The 19,077-nt window shown below is 36.4% G+C and overlaps 1 protein-coding gene across 1 annotated transcript in view; it reads right to left on the minus strand.

Moving 5' to 3' along the window:
- Slc2a13 (solute carrier family 2 member 13) overlaps positions 1 to 19,077 on the minus strand; it is a 299,073-nt gene that overhangs the window by 159,512 nt on the left and 120,484 nt on the right. The window lies entirely within an intron of this gene.

Consider the following 19,077-nt stretch of genomic DNA (forward strand, 5'->3'; position numbering starts at 1 on the left):
AATTATATTAGTAATTATTAGGCTCTTTTATAATAGGACTGCTATTAATGTCCTTTCTGATGTCAAAAGTGCAATGAGAACTCTGCCAGTTTTCAAGTGTCCGGAGTTAATTGCTTCTGAGATAACAAGCAGGCATCTACAACTTAAAGCACATTCCAAGAGGTTATAAAACAATTAACCACAGGTCATAAAAAGGGAACTAAGGATTTACTATAGGTACAAGGATAGAAAATAAAATATTGACTGGATTTATCATACAAAACTTCACTAATAACTTAGTCACACAAGTTATGGTCTTTAACTAGCTATGAACCTGTAGAGCTAGTGCGAGATGATGAATTTTTTTGACAGATAATTACTTTTAAAGCATATGCATGTAAACATTCTCTGTTGTAAACTTCTTATTCAATTTGTGATTTGAATTTATGTGCAAACTTGTGGTGATCTTTTTAGCATGTGATCCTGTATTCTGAAAGATGTGTAAGCACTGAGGACAAAGAAAGAAAAAAATTTTAGACAGAACTGAGCTCTAGAAGAATTTAGAAGTAAAGGCATTGGGAGAAAAGGCATTGAGAGTAAGAGTATTTTTGTTACAAGAAAGCAGGAGAAAAGAACAAAAAGAGAGCAGAGAGAACTTTTAGAGAACAAGAGAGAGCTTTCTTACAGAACTTTTTGGAGAATGTTTTAAAGAGAACTTTTAGAAGAGAACTTTTGTAGAAACTTTTAGGAGAACTGAAGAACTTAGATGTAAAGGCTAAAACCACTTTTCAGTGTGTCCCTTTTTCTTCCTGCAATGTCAACTAGCAGGCTGGGAGTGAAGGCCATGCAGTTCCTGATAGAAAAAAGGCTGCTTACTCCCCTACCCCTCCTGTTTTACTGTGAGGTGCAGTTTTGGGCCTCAGAACAACTCAGACAAGCAGGTCAGCTACAGACGCAAAGTGACTTAGATTTAAATTAGGTAAACATTACCTTATATTACAGCAGCCCTACATATCTTGTAAGTCTTACCCCCACTGACACTCTTCCCCTTCCACTGTGTCAAGAGAAGGAAGAATAGCTGGGGCTGGCCTCTGAAGGTTCCTTTCTTCAGTCTGAAGCACTGCTTCTCATATTCTCTATTGGGAAGGTAGACATGAATTGTTTGGGTCTGTTTATATCCTTGAAAGTTTTTCCTTTTCCTTCGAACATGGCCAATAGTTTTACTTGGCACTGTGGTATAGTTTAGCATCTGTGTTGTCTTAGAACTTGAAGTTCACTGCCCTATGCTCTTCTGTCTTTTATAGTTTCCCCTATTACTCTAATGGATTTTCCTTTATATACAACCTGTGCTTTTTCTTTTACAGCTTTCACTAACCTCTCTTTGTTCTATAAATTTAGAGTTGTAAGTCTATGCTATGAGGAGTTTCTTTTTTACTCCTCTCTACTCGGTATTCTGTGTAGTTCTTTTATGTCTATGCTAGTCTTTCCCTAACTTAGAGAGATTTCCATGATTATGCTGAGGATCAGGTCTATGCCGCTGACTTGGATTCTTCACCTTCCATCACTATAACTCAGAGACTTGGTCTTTTCATGGTGTCTCACAATTCCTGCATATATTTTTCTTGTACTCTTAAAAAATATTTTTCATATTCATTGTGGTGAACTCCTTTACTTTATATTGAAGTCCTGATATTTTATTTTCTATGTAATTCATTCTACTTGTAAGGCTTTCCCAGAGTATTCTAATTGAATTTTAAAGAAGTTTTTTTTTTTTTCATTTCTGTCTTCTTTCAGCTTGAATTCTCTCTTCAATATTTCTATCTTTTTATTAAACTGTGTTTTCAAATTCTAATTTTCTTCATTATATATGCTTGTTTTCATTAGTTATTGCAGTGCTACATTATTATGAAATTATGTCATACATTTTATGAGACTGGAACATTTGCTGGCCCTCACAACCAAAATTAATAACATACCCTGAGCTCACATAAGAATTAAGATTGCTATCCTACTATGTTTTGAGCCAATTTGTATAACCTGCCTTTAAGAGAACATAACAATGAGTATTACTTGTCTTGAATTGCTCATGTAAACATTTTTTATGACCTAAGCTAATACATGGGTATAATCTTAACTTACATATTTTTCCATGCTCTTGAGCCATCTGTGTTTATGCATGAATGTGTGCATGCGGGCGTGCTTGTGTGTATGAATGTGTTTGTTGTGGTAGTCATTTGTTGAAAGCAAAAAGGATTGAGCAGCAACCTTATAAAACAAATATCACCATCAATGGTGGAAGCAGCATTTGACTATCACTCAATAGCATCTGATTTCTTGTTATCTTCAGTTTCAGTCAGTAAAGTTTAATCATCTTGTAAAACCCCGTTAAAGGCTTCTGTAAATTATCCTTCATTCATTCTCCCATGTGGCGCTTTCTATGCTGTTAATTTAATACAGAGCAAATACCCTTTGTTAAGGACATGCAGACACCTAGTGGCATAGACACATAGCTATAGGAACAGATTAACAAGACAGTAATCAGGCAGGTTCAGATTCCCACTCACACAACAACAGACAGATGACAGACAAGAGACAACGAAAGGCACAGGAAGAGAAGCAGAGAGCACAAGTTTGGATTTCCTGATGATAAAATGAAAGTGTTTTAATTTTTTCCTCATTAATGCAATATAGACATATATTGGGTATGCTGAGATTATTATTAATAGGCTTACACACACACACACACACACACACACACAGAGGAATTTATTATTCTTTTTAAGTTCATTGAGTTGTTTATTCATGTCTTCTTTGAGTTCCTTGAATTCTTTGGTCAAATGTATGGTTGTTTCTTTAACATTCTATGAACCCAGAATTCGTCTAGATAATTTTCAGAAGATAACATTTTATAGGACTTGTGAATTGTGGGGAGGGTGTCATACTGTCTTGTTCTCTCATAAGCTGTCTGCTTTTGTGATGTGACCTGGGCGTAGAAATTCTTTTCTTGTTTTTGTATATGATCTAAGATTCTGAGCTGCTTCAGGCTGTCTGGTTGATGACTAGCTAATGCTAGGCTTGGGAGTATGGAGATATCACAGACAGGTTTGGTTCTGAGCAAACTCACCAAAAAAAAAAAAAAAAAAAAAAAAAAAAAAAAAAAAAAAAAAAAAGCCAGCACATGTGCTGTGAGTCTGGTGCCAGGCCTGGGACTGTAGGCGGTGGAACAGGCACATTTGGGTCAGGTGTTTTTAGCTGTCATTGTTTACAGTGAAGAATCACATAATAAATGTTACACACCAAATTAAAATTATCACCATGGAGTTTACAGTGTCATGAGCTGGAAAGCAAATTTAAGGTCTTTACACAGTGGCAGAGCTATATCAGAAGTGGAAGATTTTACTCTGATGTGTACCCCACCCACCCCGCTCTCCAATCCTCATAGCTCCCCAAAATTGCAGCTCAACAGTTGCTGGTAATTTTTTTAATCAGTAGAATCCTTTCTTTTCTAAAGTTAAGTTCTCTGCCTTCTGGTGTGAATGCTTTCCGCCCTACTGCATCTCCCTTCCAAACATTTTCTGGCCTGAAGCACTTGGTTAAGTAGCCGTCTCCTGAGAGCAATACTTCAGATAAATCAATATCGAAATGCAGTTTGCTTACATCAATAAGTGAGTGCATTAGTTTCAGTTTTCATTATGATGCTGTTTTTAATGTAAAGAATTGAATCGTTTTACTGGAGATAAATAATAACTAGATTTATCTGGTTAAATACTTGTCTTGTTAATATTTTGTAAAACTGAAAAGTACAGAGATAGCCATGTGAGAGTCTAGTCAATGCCAGTACATACCAGATATTCTCTTAAACTATCCATGATTCTACATGGGAATACAATTTTTACAATTAACCCACTCAAAACAAGTTAATTTTGAAAATAGATTTTGATAAACTGTGACTTAAAGAGTTAATGTCAGACATTAGTGGCTCCATGTTTTGTAAAATAATAAAAATTTCATTTAGGATCAGACCAAAAGATTTAAAATGAACCTAAGATGTATCATTGCATTTGAAACAGTTCATCAGGGAGCAAATAAATACTACCACATGAACAAGCCCATATATCTAAATGTTCAATATAAACAAAACTCAAACTAGTAGAACCCCAGTGGAGAACAGACTCCCATGCCAAGCATCCCTATTGATAACTCATTAAGCATTCCCACTACATCTACTTTGATGGCATAGCACAGGCTAACCCATAACTGCTTTGGTATATAAGTGTACTGTATACAGCCAAGAATAAGAATTCCAAAGCTTTTCTACCAGATGCCTCTACTTTAAATGCCTGTGGGCATCTAATGTTATTTCCTTTGCATTTTTTATTGCTAATTTTTTTTATTGTTTTTCATTAGGCATTTTATTTTAATCTCCCAGGCATGGAACAAAACATAATTTTACTTGATATGGTTTGCACTGCACTTCTAGATAAATATGGCTCTCTAGGGATGAGGTCAATGTTTAAAAATCTGCATATGGCAGTTTTATTCTGGGGCATGTCTGCAGTTACCATATGGCCAATGGCAATTGTGAAGGGAGTCAGGATGTGTCTATTTAAAATACTGACTAAAATTGAAGTTTCCACTCAAATGCTCTGAAATAGCTTTTTCTGAATGTTAAATCTTGTTTTGACTTGTAAAAATTCAATTTGACCACTGTAAAATATATTATGAAATAAATTTTAAGCATTTTCATTGATTTACATCAATTTTCATTGATTTACATTCATTTTCATCCTTGTAATAGACATATGTGTGCATGCATGAGACATTTAACAGATAACAAGTTATTCACTCTCCTGTTCTATTTGTTCACAACTTACATACACTGTCATTGAGTCTCACTCATGATCTAGTTAGTCTCTTATGATCATTCGACTATACAGTTTACAAAGAACTGAAGCAGTGACTAAGTACCTCTCATATCCAAAATATCTGCCCTCTAAAGTCCTTCTAAACACCAGGATTCCATGTCTATTGAATGAAAATATGTATTAGTGATACATATATTAAAAAACATGTGGATACTTATATGCAACAGACACTAAATGTCTGATGTGTAGGAGTTTATGAAGCATGGCTATTCTTAATAACTTCCACTCATTATTCATCAGGTTACTATAAATGTTTTCAGAAAATAGTGATGAACAATTTTTCTAACACTTTCCTTAAAAGCACTATTCATAAATTTTCTATTTAGATCACTGTTGTAAACTCCATTTACTATATTAGTGTATTGCCTATTTGGTTTTTTAATTCAAAGAGGGAAGGAAATGATAAAAATGATATCTGAGGGAGTTGACTAGTGTTACAAAGACCAAGGAATCAAATTTGGTTTTAACAAAATAAGGAACTAACATTTAATATGCTCAAGGTATATTAGTTAGGGTTCTCTAGAAGAACTAACTTACAGAATGAATCTATCTACATAGATAGACAGACAGACAGAAAGACAGACAGACAGACAGGCAGGCAGAGGTACAGAGAGAGATAGATATAGATAAAGATACAAGTAGAGATAAAGATATACAGATAGAGATACAGGTAGAGATAAAGATATACAGATACAGATAGAGATACAGGTAGAGATAAAGATATACAGATACAGATAGAGATACAGGTAGAGATAAAGATATACAAATACAGATTCAGATATAGATACAAATATGGAAAGGAGATTTATTAGAATGGCTTACAGGCTGTGGTCCAGCTAATCCAACAGTGACTGCCTACCAACAGAAGTTTCAAGAATCTAGTATTGTTTAGTGTTGTATTACATGAAGGTGACCTCGGTGTGGAGGGATAGTTAATTGTTTAAGGAGCAGTGTTTTCGATGAACATAAAGAGACAGGATCCAGATCCAGACTGCAAGATGCTGACTGGTAACAGTTAGAGTAGAGAGGAAATGGCCATGATCCAGGGATTTGGAAGTATGGACAACCTTAGAGAATGCCCGCATTTAAGGCTACAACAAGAAAAGGATCCAGCTACAGTTCCTAAAATGGAGCAAAGAAATGTTAGAGAAGAAACAAAATTACATAAGACAGAGGCAAACAAGGGGGTCAACTCTTTAAATAAGATTGAGTCAATGGTAATACATGCAAAAGGGATGAAGGAATGGGCTCCTTCCCCATTGGAATTAGAAATTAGGATGTACGGGGCTGGAAAGATGGCTCAGCAGTTAAGAGCACTGACTGCTCTTCCAGAGGTCCTGAGTTCTATTGCCAGCACCCACATGGTGGTTTATAACCATCTGTAATGGGATCTGATGTCCTCTTCTGGTGTACGTGAAGAGAGCCACATTGTATTCATATAAATGAAATAAATCTTTTAAAAATGAGCTAGCTTGTTAAAAAAAAAAAAGAAAGAAATCAGAATTTACTTCATGACCATATTTTCAACAGACCCATGTAGTGAGGTGGTAGCATATACAAAACTTCAAAAATACAAACGTCAAGAGAACAAATTAAAAAAAAAAAGGAAACAAACAGAATTCTCAAAAGATAAACACAAATACGTGAGAAACATTTTTTAATGCTCAACATCCTTAGCCATCATGAAAATGCAAATGAAGATTCCATCTTATCTGACTCAGAGTGGTCACAATCAAGAAAAATAAATGAGGAGAGCCACTGGCATGGATGAGGGGAAACTGAGAACACTTATTCTCAATTAACTGGAGTAGAAACTGGTATAACCTCTATGAAAATCAGTCTAGAGGTTCCTCAGAAAGGTAGAAATATATCTACCATAGGATGCAGGCATATCATTCCTGGGCATACACCCAAAGACTCTATAACTGACTCCAGAGATATTTGCTCATCCATGTTCACTGTTACTTTATGAACAATAGCCAGGGGATAAAAAGAGCCTCAATGCCCATAAACTGGTGAGAGGATGATGAAAATGAGGTACATTTACATTCAGATGTGGATGTTATCTTTTTAGCTATGTATGTTTCATTTCAAATAGAGGCTGGTAACCACCACTGAGGTAGGAGACTCTTTCAAGAAAGAGGAGACAGAATGTAGCATTATAAAGGCTATAATGGAACAAGAATTGAATTTATGTATACATATATACGTGTACGTGTGTGTATATATGTATATATATGCATATATATACATACATATATATGTATATATATGCATATATATGTATATATATGCATATATATACATATATATATATATATATATATATATATATATATTAAATGTAGTTATACTATGATGAGGGATAATACACCAACTAGACACTAAACTTTCCCAAATCAATAAGACAAAATGCCTCAGTAGGAGAAATGTGTTACTTCATTTTGAGTTAATAGGGATCCTAAAGGCTATTGGCCCTGCTCCTTCATATCCTCAAGAACTTGACATTAGGACCCTATTGTTGAAGATACCACTTATTTGAGTTTTAAGCATGCAGAAATCTAGTGGGTACAGACCTGAAAGCTTCATCCCTACTGGCTATTTTTCAGACTACTGGAAGGTACAGAGACACACTATCAGAAAAACAAACATTCTCACCCAAATGTGAGCCCTGTGAGATACAGGAAAAACCTGACTGGCAAGACATGATCACTAGTGTAAAACTGGCACAAACATTAAGGAAATAACCAACCACTTTCTAGTTGGATTTAAGGCTTGTGTACAAGATAGAACCCATACCTGGCACTTTTAATCAGGCTAAGAATCAGTGGCTAGATAGGTGTCATAGGCCTGGGGAAGAAACCTACTAATATTATTCTACTAAATGAATATATACTTAAAATGAATCCTAGTGACTCAATGCTACACCCATAGATCTCTGTGACTCGTAATCCTTATCAGAAAAGCTTATTCTTGCCTTCAAGGGTGACTAACAGACTCACAATTGCTTCACTGTTCACCCCCAAACAGGACATCTATATCATTTCCAAAGTATAAACATTCAGAAGCGGTTGATAATATCAAGCAAACAGTACTTTATGGACATAACATGGTAGTCACAAATACAACTCACTGCAGTTATGATCGCATACATAAAACCCCTGCAATCTCAAACCAAACAAAATCTCAGCAAGGAGGAGAGGTGGTAAACCCCAAATCCGAGCCCAGATGACGACCTATTGGTATTAGATAGCTGGGAGAGGTTGGGCTAGGTTTTTTTTTCCTTTTTTTAATGGTCTAATAGAGTACATCAACCATACTTCAAGATGGACCCTATAAGCAAGAGTACAGAATTAATTGTACAACACAAACTCGACTTAATAGGACAGGGTACAGAGAGGAGAGAAAGAGTAGATGCATCTGGCTGAAGTTATGAGAGAGAGGGATGGGTAGGATCAAAATACATTGAGTAATATTCTCAAAAAAAAATAAGAAAGTATTATTGTTTTTGGAGAAGTAGCTGAATGTGAGGCTGGGAGCAAGCAAGGTAAGCCAGCATTCTTCCATAGTTTCTGCTTCAAGCTTATGCCTTGAATTTCTGTCCTTGGCATCCCTTGCAATGTTAACTGTAGTGTTAAACAAACCCTTTCTTCTCCAGGTTGCTCATGGCCATGGCGTTCACCACAGCAACAGAGAAGCAAACTAGGCCAGAAGTAAATGCTTAGCGATGCATATCTGCCTATGATTTTGAGTTGCAAATAAATGTCAAACCATATTGTTACTCTCGAACACCGGGTAGTTACATGTAACGGAAGCACAGTGCTTCCTACTGAGCTAAGGTTACAAGCACAATTGCTCTTGCTTTAACAATGACACCACCTTAAGAAATGTGAGTCACAGAAAAAGCCCTGCTGTCAGAATGTCAACTTTACTTGGAAGCTCACTTTTGTCTTCTAATAGGGCTGAATACAGAACCTAAAATAGCTGCTGTGTCAAAGAATCACCACAGATACCTCTTACGACAGCAATGAGCTAGTCCAGGGACATAGCTGCCCCCGTAAGAAGCATCTGAGAAGAGGGACCGGAGGGTGTTGCTTCACATCATCATATACTGCCGTCTCTCCAGTTTATTTTTTTAACCAAATATAATTTAGGAGCATCATTGGGTATCTACCCAAATTGATAGAATCATAGAAATTAGGCAAGACTTGCCTTCGGTGAGTCTGTATGGCAGATACTGTTCATCAAGGCAGATGCTGACAAGCAACACCCTGGGCATGAATTTATCATCTGAGAGCTGAGCAACCACGTTCTAGTCTCAAGTGCACCACAGGAAAAACATCTACCAACACCATGACTCACGGAAGCCAGTCACAAGTTTTCATAAAAAAAGTAAGTCAGTGCTGCTAACTGTAATGGTTTTAAACTTATAATAAAAACAGACATGCAGCATTCTATCAAGTTCTTCTTACTGCCTACTTTCTACCTACCAAATCCCAAAGTAGTGCCTTCCAGGGCATTTAACTAGTATCTCTTAATGCTTTCTGGTCTTATTGATAGAAAATACAGTCCATGTATGGAGGAAGTAATGCTGTCTTTCTAGTCCAAGCATTGAGATTGCAAATAATATACTATATTTTTCTAAAAATTAAATAGAATTTTCTCTGGTGTATTTTTTTTTGCACTTTGAAACAGGACCTTACTATGTTTCCTTGCTTGGTCTGGGACTATTTACTGATGTGGGCCTTGAGACCATCGAAATCCTTGTGTCTCAGCCGTGTATGTGCTAGGTTAACAGGCATGTGCTGTCACCCCCATGTTAACACTGCTATGTAAAGTGCTAGGAAGGAAATCGTGCCAACAGTGCACGTAATTTTAGCTAAGTGACTACTTTTCGGTCTGAGGTAAATAGAGCCAAAGAGCTCAGAAAGAGGAAGTTAAGCACGAGCCCATGTCTATTCCACCCTAGTAGACTTGAGCAATGTCACCACATTGCGCTTCCTCCCTGAAAGGTTTGTCCTAGTAATATAAGAGGGGACAAAGGCTCAAAGCAGCCACGTATTCCTTCAAAGAACAAAGAGCAAGTATGCAGCAATGTCTGCTCTTACGACCCAAGCCCCAAAGTACTTCTCTTTTCCAAATACATGTCAGACTAACTTCCGGCAGAATCAAGGAACCAGTTAAAACAGACCAGTTTTCACCATTATCCCTAACACCACTCCCATCCTCAGTTCTCAAGCAAGGGGGAAAAAAAAAAAAAAACCAATGGACTGGACCTCTTCAAAGAGGCAGAGATGTTTCTACCCTTGTTATATTCAGGGTAGTTAAATAACATGGCAAGATTTTGGAAAACTGGGTCAGAATGCATAAACCTGTTCTCTGCAGACTCATGTCAAGGGGAAGGTCAACATCATTTTAACAGTTGCCTTCCACCTCAAATCACATCTGTAATTGTTCCAGCAGTACCACCCCAGCAGTGCTCTGCTCTGGACGCCCTCACACCCTCATGTTGCAAGCCTTCTACTTTTCCAAGTATAGCTCAGCTTTGGCAGTGTGGGCATCCAGAAGCAAACCTTATTCTAAAGGGGCTTGTTTAGATGAGCAAGGACATTTCAAGCAAAACACAAAGGATGCCAATAAATCACATGCTATGCCAACCCACTGCTTATTCAAGGCTGAGCTGCTACTTTTTGTGCTTCCCCTGACAATATGCCTACCAACACTAGCATTCCTTATATGCCCAGCCATCTCTCAGCTGAGTTACTACCCTTCGTGAAGATGGATTTCTAGTCTCTAGTGGTCTCATGACTTCTCTCCAAAGACTGTGATGCTAGGATTGGCACTGCCACCCTACTATCCAGAAGCTCTGTGAACTCAGTACTCTTGTGGCCTTACTATCACTGTAGATTCAATATTGCATAGACCTGACAGAGGTAGCATTTGGTCATTCTTTTATTTTAAACTTAGTTTTACAATCAAACCAGAGAAACTAAGCTTACTATCAAAATTATAGAGATTTAAATTATAAATTTTAAATCTAAAATGAAATTACTGTTAAACAGGCTATTGTTGGCACTTTAGATCTTTCCTTTTTATAAACTGGGTTTATTTCTTTTATGTGGAGGTACACTTGTGCACAAAGCACACACGTGGAGGTCAGAGACAACCTACTATTATCAGTTCTTGTATCTACCATGTAGGATCTGAGGATCAAACTCAGGTTTTCAGGCCTGCTGAACCATATTGCTGATCCTACATCTTTACATATGTGTACACACACACACACACACACACACACACACACACACACAAAGTCTTTTTAAATTATAAATCAATTTGTTTTTAAAAAATTAGATACCCTTGACTACATTTCATGAATTAAAATGACTTACAGGCTTTTTACATTTCATTTAATAATGTATAAGAAAACCATTCTTTTTCTAATACCAGTTTGGCATCTAATATTTTAGATAGTTCCTGACTCATGGGTCTCAACTTTATTTCTATAAGTACTTCAGTTACTTGCTTCAGCATTTTTCTTCAAAAATAAGTAGAGGCCCTTGGGTTTCACTTTTGTTAACAATACTAGAAGGTTTTTTTTTAAAGACATATTTTAATCAAGATCAGATAGAAATTTCTAACAAGATTAAATTACATTTAAAAAGAAATGGGAAAAGTAGATTATATTCTTGTACATTTCCTGCAAATAATCACTTTAGAAAATAAGTTCATTGTCTTATGTTTAAACTCTGAATGCATGGTGTTAAACATAGTATGTATCTAGAGTGCACAAATCCATTAGCTACAGAGCCTTTAAAGTGAGACTATGCTGACATGGTTTTGCTTGTCTATTGTGTATGGAGGTGGGGCATGTGTCTCTTTGCTTGTGTATAGGTCAGAGGACAACATCCAAGAGCCAGTTCTCTCTTTTCATTATATGGTTTCCAGGAATGGAACCCAAGTCATGAGACCTGGAGGCAAGCTCCCTTGCCTGCTGAACCATATTACTGGTCCACAAATCTTTAAAGCAAAAGTTCTGTTTGAATGAGCAGAGTATCTGGGAAAGCACACAGAAAGGAAACTTTCCCAATATCTTTTGCAAGGTCCTAAATTACAGTCTTCCTCTCAGCCTTAAGGGACTTATATCCCACCTAATTCCCATTTTTCTAGGTATAACGTATTCTTTGGAAACATAAACCTGTCACCTTCCAAGTCCTTCTACCATTGTTTTAAAGGAAGTATACCCACTTGCACTGTAGATAAAAAGCTGAGGTCCTACAAAGCTAAGTGTTTAGTCTGTGTAGTTTACAAGGGACAGAAATAATTTTTATCTGTTCATTTTTTTAAAAAACAGTGAAGCTAATTTTCCATTTCATATCTGAAAGCACCATGTAGAGGAGATGTTACAGACCCTTAGCTAAAACAAGTGTTTGCAATGGAATAAATATATACACCATAGACCACGTGGGGACCAGAAGAAGAAGACAGGGACTTCTGGTACTTACCTTGACAGCTCAGTATCCAATAAAATTTGATATATTCTCATTTGAAATTCACTCTTGGCTTGAATTCTTTCTTATATTTAATTCAGAAAATTATAAATGCCCATCAACTTTATCTCATAGTACAACTCTACCTCAAAAAAGTAGCTTATGTCTTCCTATGGTAGAGAAACAGATAAACATATTGCCAAACAATAATCACCTAATGTCCTTCAAGATTAAGAGTAGAAGAAATCAGTGAATATTACTTATAATAAAAATTAGATTATTCAAGTATCAGTATTATTAGCTTTAAAATGTGATCATTTGTGTAGTGTAACACATTAACAAATACCCAGACATCTACTACATATACCTTCCTCCATATACCTATTACAATAGGAACATCCAGAGACTAGGCATCCACAAGGCTAAAGGCCCTCAAGAGAATACAATCAACAAGTCCAGGGCCATATGACACTTTCAATGCCCAGTTACCAGTCTATCCTAACACAACCAAAGCACAAGAAAATGACCTCAAATCCAATTTTATAAAGATGATAGAGATCTTTAAAAAAGAAATAAATAAATTCCTTTAAGAAATATATGAAAATATAATCAAACAGATATAGATCTTTAAAGTGGGAACAAATAAATTTCTTAAAGAAATTACAGGAAAATACAATTAAACAAGTGAAATAAATAAATACAACTGTGCAAGACCTGTAAATGGAAATAGAAGCAACAAAAAAATGCAAACTGAGGGAATCCTGGAGATGGAAAACCTGGCAAACAGAAAAAGAACAACAGATGCAAGCATCACCAACAGAATACAGGAGATGGAAGAGAGAAGCTCAGGCAGAGAAGATACAATAGAAGAAATTGATACATCAGTCAAAAAAAATGTTAAATATAAAAAATTCCTGACACAAAACATCCATGAAATCTGAAATACCATGAAAAGACTTAACCTAAGAATAGGAGGAATAGAAGAAGGTAGAGTCCCATCTCCAAGGCCCAGAAAATGTTTTGAACAAAATAATAGAAGAAAACTTTCCCAACCTGAAGAAAGAAATGCCTACAACCATAAAAGTTTATAGAACAGCAATTAGACTGGATCAGAAAAGAGAATCCTCCTGCCACATAGTAATCAAAACACAAAATCTACAGAACAAAGAAAAATATTAAAAGCAGAAAGGGGAAAAGGCCAGATAAAATAAAAAAACAAACTTGTCAGAATTACACCCGATTTCTTCACAGATATTCTAAAAGCTAGAAAGGCTCTATCAGATATCTTGTAACCCTCTAAAAACTCACAGATACCAACCTAGAGTACTGTACCCAGCAAAACTCTCAGTCAACATAGATGGAGAAAACAAGACATTTCAAGACAAATCTAAATTAAAACAGTATTTATCCACAAATTTACCTCTACAGAAAATACTAGAAAAAACTCCAACCAAAGGAAGATAACCACAAGAAAACACAGGAAATAAGTAATTCCAAAATAAGGAACACACACACCACCACCAACATCAAAATAACAGGAACTAACAATCTCTAGTCATCAGTCTCTCTACATCAATGTACTCAATTATCCAACAAAAAGACACAACCTAAAAGAACAGATGGAAAAGCAGGGCCCATCATTCTGCTGCATACAAGAAACACATATCAGCAACAAAGATAGATGTTGCCTCAGAGTAAAGGGCTGAAAAAAGTTTTCCAAGCAAAAGGACCCAAGAAGCTGGAGTAGTCATTCTAATATCTAATAAAATAGAATTTCAATCAAATTAATCAAAAGAGACAAGAAAAGACAAGGAAGAACACTTCATATTCATTAAAGAAAAATCTTCAAATATGATATCTCAGTTCCGAACATATATGCCCCAAACACAAGAACACTCACATTTGTAAATAAATAAATAAATAAATAAATAAATAAATAAATAAATAAATAAATGCTAACACTTAAATCACACACTGAACCCCACACATTAATAGTGTGAGACTTAAATACTCCACTCTCCCCAACTGACAGGTCATCTAGACAAAAACTAATGTGAAATAATGAAATTAACAGACAGTATGAGTCAAATGAACCTAAGAAACATCTATAGACTATTTCACCCAAACACAAAAGAATATACATTCTTCTCAGCATCTCATGGATCCTTCTCCAAAATTGACCATATCACAAAGCAAGCCTCAAACAGATACAAGAAAATTGAAATTCCTTGTATCTTATCAGAGCATAGTGGCTTAAAACTGGAATTCAACAACAACAGAAACACCAGAAACCCTACACACTCATGGAAATTAAACAAATGGTCTACTCAACAATCTCTGGCTCAGAGAAAAAATAAAGAAAGAAATTACAGACCATCTAGAATTCAGTGAAAATGAAGGTACAACATATACAAATTCATGGGACACAGTGAAAGCATTGCGAAAAGTTGATGGTACTAAGTGACTCCATAAAGAAATAAGAAAGTTCTCATACCAGCAACTTAAAAGTACACCTGAAAGCTCTAGAACAAACAGAAACAAGCACACCAAAGAGGGATAGAGGGCAGGAAATAATCAAAATTGGGACTGAAATTAGTTAGAAACAAAGAAAACCAAACAAAGAATCAGTAAAACTAAGAGCTGGTTCTTTGAAAAAAATCAACAAGATAGACAAACCCTTAGCCAAACTAACCAAATCAGAAAAGAAAAGGAGACATAACAACTGATACTAAGGAAATTCAAATGATCGTTATGTCTTACTTCAAAACCCTGTAATCCACAAAATTGGAAAACCTTAATAAAATGGATGATTTTCTAGGTGGATACCACTTACCAAAGTTAAATCAAGATCAGATAAACTATTTAAATATCCCTACAAACCCTAAGGAAATAGAAACAGTAATCAAAAGTCTCCCAATCAAAAACAAAAAACAAAAAAAACCAAGGCCTCATGGTTTTGGTGCAGAATTCTACCAGACTTTCAAAGAAGAGCCAATACCAATACACCTCAAACTATTCCACAAAATACATACAGAAGGATAACTGCCAAACTCATTCTATGAATCCATAATAGTCACCCTGACACCTAAGCCACATAAAGACTCAACAAAGAAAGAGAACTTCAGACCAATTTCTCTTATAAACATTGATGCAAAAATACTCAATAAAATACTCATAAACAAAATCCATGAACATATCAAAAACTTCATCCACCATGATCAAGTAGGCTTCATCCCAGGGATGCAGGGATGATATATGAAAATCCATCAATGTAATTCACCATATAAGCAAATTGAAAGAAAAAAATCACATGATCATCTCTTTGGATGCTGACAAGGTTTTTGACGAAACTCAACACCCTTTCATGTTAAAAGTATTAGAGAGATCATGGTTATAGGCACATACTTAAGCCAAAAGCCAACATTAAAGTAAATGGAAAAAAATTCAAAGCAGTTCCACTAAAATCAGGGACAAGCTGAGACTGCCCACTCTCTCCCTATCTATTCAATATAGTACCTGAAGTTTTAGCCAAAGCAATAAGACAACTAAAGGAGATCAATGGGTTACAAATTGGAAAGATAGAAGTCAAAGTATCACTATTTGCAGATGATATGATAGTATATATAAGCAACCCCCAAAATTCTACCAGAGAACTCTTACTGCTGATAAATACCTACAACAAAGTGGATGCATACAAAATTAATTCAAAGAAATCAATAGATGCTTTATACAAACGATAAATGGGCCAAGAAAAAAAATCAGCAAAACAACACCGTTTACAATAGCCATTAACAATATAAAATATCTTGGTGTAACTCTAACCAAGCAAGTAAAAAACCCATGTGACAAAAGCTTAAAGTCCCGGGAGAAGGAAATGGAAGAAGATATCAGAATATGGAAAGATCTCTCATGCTCTTGGATTGGTAGGATTAACAAACTGAAAATGGACATCTCACCAAAAGCAATTTACAGATTCAAAGCAATTCCCATCAAAATTCCACCACAATTCTTTATGGACCTTAACAGAGCAATTCTTAACATCATGTGGAAAAACAAAAAGTCCAGGATAGCTAAAACAATCCTGAAAAATAAAAGAACTTCCAGAAGTATCACCATCCCTGACCTCAAAGTATACTATAGAGCAAGAGAAATAAAAACTGTAAGGTATTGGTATAGGAATGATATATTGGTTGATCAATGAAATCAAATTAAAGACACAGAAATAAACCCACACACATATGGACACTTGGTTTTTGACAAAGAAGGAAAAAATCATACAATGGAAAAAAAAAAGCATCTTCAACAAATGTTGCTGGCCTAACTGGATGTCTGCAAGTAGAATAATGCAAATAGATCCATATTTATCACCCTGCACAAAACTCAAGTCCAAGAGGATCAAAGACCTCAATCTAAAACTGGATACACTAAATCTACTAAAACAGAAAGTGGGGAATTGCCTTGAACTCATTGGTACAGGAGACAACTTCCTGAATAGAACACCAAGGGCTCAGACTCTAAGATCAACAATTGATAAATGGGATCTCATGAAACTGAAAACTCTGTAAGGCAAAGAACATCTCAAGAGTATCAAATGGCAGCCTACAGATTGGGATTCGATCTTCACCAACACTACTCCTGACAAAGATAATATCCAAAATTTATAAAGAACTCAAGATATTAGACACCAACAACCCAAATAACCCAATTTAAAAAATTGGGTATACAGCTAAAAAGAGAATTCTTAACAGAGGGATCTCAAAGGGCTGAGAAGCACTTAAAGAAAATTTCAAAGTCTTTAGTCATCAGGGAAATGCAAATCAAAACAATTCTGAGATTCCATTTTATACCAGTCAGAGTAAGTTAAAACACTCAAATAACAGCACATGCTGGTGAGGATGTGGAGCAAGGGGAACACTCTTCCACTCCTGATGGGAAAACAAACTTGTACAACCACCATGGAAATCAATTTGGTAGTTTTTCAGAAGAATGGGAATAGTTCTACCTCAATACCCCAGCTATACCATTCCTGAGCATATACCCAAAAGATTCTCCACCATCCCACAAGGATAGTTGCTCAATTATATTCACAGCAGGTTTATTCCTAATAGCCAGAAACTGGAAACAACCTATATGTCCCTCAATTGTAGAATGGATAAAGAAAATGTGATACATCTACACAATGGAATACTATTCAACTATTAAAAACAAAGATACCATGAATTTCGCATGCAAATGGAACTTGAGAATATCATCTTAACTGAGGTAACTCAGACCCAAAAGGACATGCATGGCACATACTCACTTTTAAGTGGATATTGGCCATAGAATACAGGATATATAAACTATACTCCACAGAACCACATAAGTTAAATAAGAAAGAAGACCCAGGCGAGGAGGCTTGAATCTCACTTATAAAGGGGAATAAAATAGTCACAGGAGGCAGATGAAGGGAGGGAACAGGCTGAGTGAGGGGATGGAGATGGGAATGAGGAGGCATCAGGATCAGGTGCAGGGAGAAACCCAGATAGCCATGAGAATGAATGGGAATCTACAACTGAGGGGGGTTGGGAAGGTGGGAAACATCTAGAGGACATGCTATAGACCTGAGATGGGGAAGGTGCCCAAGAATCAATGGAGGTGACTTTAGCTGTGACTCACAGCACTGGATATATGGAACCAGAAGAAGCTACCTTCTGTAGCCAGGAAGAATCCCCAGTAGAGAAAAAGGAACACCAACCCACCCACAAAACTTTTGACCCAAAATTTATCTTGTGTACAAGAAATACAGAGCTCAAAGATGGAGCAGAGACTGACAGAATGGCCAAACAATAACCAGGCCAACTAGAGACCTATCCCATGGTCAAACACCAATTCCTGACACTATTAATTATAGTCTGCTATGCTTGCAGACAAGACTCTTGCATAGGTATACTCTGAGAGGCTCCACACAGATGCTTATTCAGATAGATTCAGACACCTATAGCCAAACACTGGATAGAATTTGGGGACTAAGAGTTGGAAAAAGGATTGAGGGCTTTGAAGAGGATAGAGGAAGAACAACAGGAAGAGAAACAGAGTCAACTAACCTGAACTTTTGGGGTTCTCAGAGACTGAACCACCAACCAAATACCAAACATAGGCTGGACCTAGGACTCCCCACACAAATGTAGCAGTCGTGCGGCTCTGCTTTCATGTGGGTCCCGAACAACTGGAGCAGGGATTTTCCCAAAAGCTGCTACCTGTACGTGGGATATGTTCTTCTAGCTGGGTTGCCCTGTCTGTCATCAGTGTGACAAAATGCACCTAGCCCCACAGAAATGTAATGTGTCAGGGTGGGGGGATACCCAGAAGGGATCCTATACTCTCAGAGAAGAAGAGGATGGGGGAGAAGGAAAATGATTGTGGGAGGGGGTGACTGAGAAGTTGGTCATCAATCAGAATGTAAAGTGAATCAATAAAAATAAATAAAAAACCTAATATAACTTGATGATCATTTTAATGTTGGTTGGAACAACCAATTTCTTGGCAAACTTGGAGCAGCCTCAAATCTGGTGTCCCATGTCCACTGTCTCCAGTCCCAAAGTTTGTCTGCAGATATTGTCAGAGACAGCAGTACCAGCTTTCCCATGAACCTGTACAAATTGTTCTCTTGCCAGGCAAGGTCTGACAGTAAGCCCCATGCT

The sequence above is a fragment of the Arvicanthis niloticus genome, chromosome 13, assembly GCF_011762505.2.
Source record: "Arvicanthis niloticus isolate mArvNil1 chromosome 13, mArvNil1.pat.X, whole genome shotgun sequence".
NCBI classification, from domain to species: Eukaryota; Metazoa; Chordata; class Mammalia; order Rodentia; family Muridae; genus Arvicanthis; species Arvicanthis niloticus.